Consider the following 3,592-nt stretch of genomic DNA (forward strand, 5'->3'; position numbering starts at 1 on the left):
AAAATTACAGTTATGATGTAGTAATGAGATAATTTCATGGTTAGGAGTCACAGCATTAGAGGTTGAGAACCAGAACTGACCTGGAAGACCTAGGGCAGGGGAAAAAAAATCACTACTTGTCCAAGTCCTACAACACTTGCTCCAGCTGGATCCATAGACAATCCTTCCTACTCTATCTGGCTTTTTCTGACTTTGAAAACAAAGAAAACAAAAACTCAAGGAATATCTGTTAATATGGAAAAACAGTGTTTCCATATGTACTGGCTAGTTTTGTGTCAACTTGACACAGCTGGAATTCACAGAGAAAGGAGCTTCAGTTGGGGAAAGGCCTCCATGAGATCCAACTGTGGGGCATTTTCTCAATTAGTGATCAAGGTGGAGAGGCCCCTTGTGGGTGGGACCATCTCTGGGCTGGTAGTCTTGGATTCTGTAAGAGAGCAGGCTGAGCAAGCCAGGGGAAGCAAGCCAGCAAGGAACATCCCTCCATGGCCTCTGTATCAGCTCCTGCTTTCTGACCTGCCTGAGTTCCAGTACTGACTTCCTTTGGTAATAAACAGCAATGTGAAAAATGTAATCAGAATAAACTCTTTCCTCCCCAACTGCTTCTTGGTCATGTTTGTGCAGGAATAGAAACCCTGACTAAGACACCATACAAACAAGAAAGTCAGCTATCCAGAGATCAGAAAATGATGGCATCTAAGGATCGGGTCCAAGAAAGGAAAAAAGTTGTGAAACTTAAAACAGAAGTGACTGATAAAGAAAATATTGGAAGTACAGTTGAGAAAAACTGCATTCCATTAAAAGCTGGAGAAGTAACCAGCTCAGAAATACATAATTTGAAAGATAATGTTCAAGCTGTGCAGTTATTATCTACGAGAGATGATTTGCCAGCTCAGACTGTGACATTAGACCAGTCATGTCACCATAAAGACAATAAAAACATGCAGATGATGGCGGAGAAGCCCAAACAAGACACTAACGTGTCTAAAAAGTGAGTGCTTGGCTATTATCATGGCCAGATTGTTCAGTCTAAGATTAATTCATTTAGAAAGCTTCCCGGTGTCAAAGGTGAGAGTCTTGCAACAACCAAGAAACTTCCCACTACTGTGTCTAAAGCCACGAAGGCTCAGTGTGAGCCTGTGAACACTGTCAGCGGAAAAGTCTCAAATACAGCTGCGGCCACCAAGCCTGCAGACCCTAAACCTGTGAGCACCACGTCGAAGGACACACTTGGGCGGCCACCTATCCGAAGCCTCCACAGTAGTACCCACGGAGCTGCGAAACAGGGTCTCAGCAGGCCCCTTGCCAAGGTCACAGTCAGAAAAGGGTTGCTTGAAAAGGAGTCACGGGGCTGGTGAGATGGCTCAGTGGGTAAGAGCACCCAACTGCTCTTCCAAAGGTCCGGAGTTCAAATCCCGCAACCACATGGTGGCTCACAACCACCCGTAACAAGATCTGATGCTCTCTTCTGCAGTGTCTGAAGACAGCTATAGTGTATTTACATATAATAAATAAATAAATAAATAAATAAATAAGAAAAGGAGTCACATCGATCAGAACCAGTTGTGTCTGTTGTCAAAGCCAGTTCTTCTCAGGACACAAAAAGAGACAAGACCCCATCAAGAAGCATAACATCTAAAGATGCAACCAGGACTAATTCATCTAACACCAGAGTGGTGGTAAAGTCAAAAGATACTGACCAGCGCAGATGCACAATCGCAGGAACGAGTGTTCATAGATCAGCTCAGCTCAAGAACACCACAGCAGAGAGGAAAGCTCAGATGAGCGAGTGGAGAAGTGGCAAAGGAAAGGGACTAAAACGACCCCCTCATTCAGTAGTCACCCAGGCTGAGCCAAAGGGGCAAAGTGAAAACCTAGTTGGGTCCTTTTGAACTACCAGGGCAGAAGATGAGCAGAGATTATTTACTGAAAACAAAACTATTTCTGGATGCCTGAACCTTATTCATGAGGGATGCCCAAAAGAAGAAATTTTATCTACATTGAATGACCTGATTCATAATATTCCAGATGCCAAAAAACTTGTTAAATATTGGATGTGTCTTGTACATACTGAACCAATCACAAGTCCTACTGAAAATATTATCTCAATCTATGAGAAGGCCATTCTGGCAGGGACTCAGCCTATTGAAGAGATGTGACATATAATCATATTCTAACAATGAAGAATCAAGAAAAAGTCAATTTGGGAGAAAATATTGAGGAGGCTCATGCAACCAAGGAACCTATCCAAGAAGTAAATGTTGACGCTAATCTAGGGTCAGGAAACCAAAAGAGGAGAATGAACATCATGGAAAAGTTGAGTTTTATGAAGACGATCAAGACAACAAAATAAAAGATCCAACCAATGATTTAACAACCCAGGACTCAAAAACTGAAGCAGGTTGCATAATTTGATATAATGTATCTTCTACACCTTGGTTGCAAAGTATGAAAAAGATGCAACATGATAAAAATTCCACATTTAAAGAGCTAAAGTTCCTGACACCAGTGAGACGCTCACAACGCATTGAAGACAAGACTTTACAACTGCCAGCTGTGTTAAAAGACCACGACCCTTCTGTGTCTTCCCTGGGGCAGTTGTCGGAGTTGGGAGGGGATGCTTTTGTTTGCCATCCTAATGCAGCACCGTGCCCTCTGTTCTCTGAGACCGGGGTAGCAGAAGAGGAATAGCAGTCCGAGGCCTGTGCAGCTATGGTTGTGTTACTCCTGTCGCCGTGCATGTGCACCACTTTATAGGAGGTCTGAAGTTGTCTGGATGCCTGAGTGTGATACAGATAAATTTATATTTTTACATTGACTTTGTTCCTAATATGTTTATATATATATGATGTTCCAATGGTATTTCATTGATTGACTTATTTAATGATGGGACTGATTTCAGAACCCTACTGTGGGGCTATAGTCAGCTGCCTATGGCATTTATTTTAACAAATATGTTCTGGGGTCTCAGGATGTGCAAGTGCTTGACTAATGTGCAAGGCTCTGGGTGCAGTCCTTAGCACCACAAGAAAAACTGCTTTGTGAAATGTCATTTCACCACAGTAACCAAATTTAAACTTAATTTTTGAAATATATTGCTAAATTTGTATTGCTTACTTTTAATTGTGATAAAATACACCTGACAGAAAAAAGAAAAAAAAAAAGAGGTTGAGAACCACTGGGCTCTACTGAGTTTGAGGCTGGAACACAGTGACCCACGAGGCAGAGTGCAGCATCTCGGCATTGTGTAACTCAGACACCAAGCTCCACACACTGACATCAGTAATGGTTCCTGACGTACAGAGGATCTTCAAGTGAAGAACTCATGAGGCACAGTAGGGTTTCTTAGTCTCTGCCAGATGAGAAGTTTTATCGGCAGTTATCAATAAAGACAACTTTGTTCAGCTATGACACTTTGACCATGTCCACCCCATCAACCCTCCTCTTCTCCCTCCAACCCTACTCCTCCCACTTTTCTCCAGTTTCACTAAGCTTTCATGCCCATATATGTACCCTTATGGAGTCTAAGGCCCACCGATGTGATATCAGTCTGAATCTGGCTTGTTTCAATTAATATGAACATCTCCGTTTG

The 3,592-nt window shown here is 42.5% G+C and overlaps 1 pseudogene; it reads left to right on the forward strand.

The window, feature by feature from the left end:
* Positions 1-202: 202 nt before the first annotated feature.
* Positions 203-2,691, forward strand: LOC110329157 (annotated as a pseudogene).
* The last annotated feature ends 901 nt before the right edge of the window (positions 2,692-3,592 follow it).

This window comes from Mus pahari, chromosome 11 (assembly GCF_900095145.1).
Source record: "Mus pahari chromosome 11, PAHARI_EIJ_v1.1, whole genome shotgun sequence".
NCBI classification, from domain to species: Eukaryota; Metazoa; Chordata; class Mammalia; order Rodentia; family Muridae; genus Mus; species Mus pahari.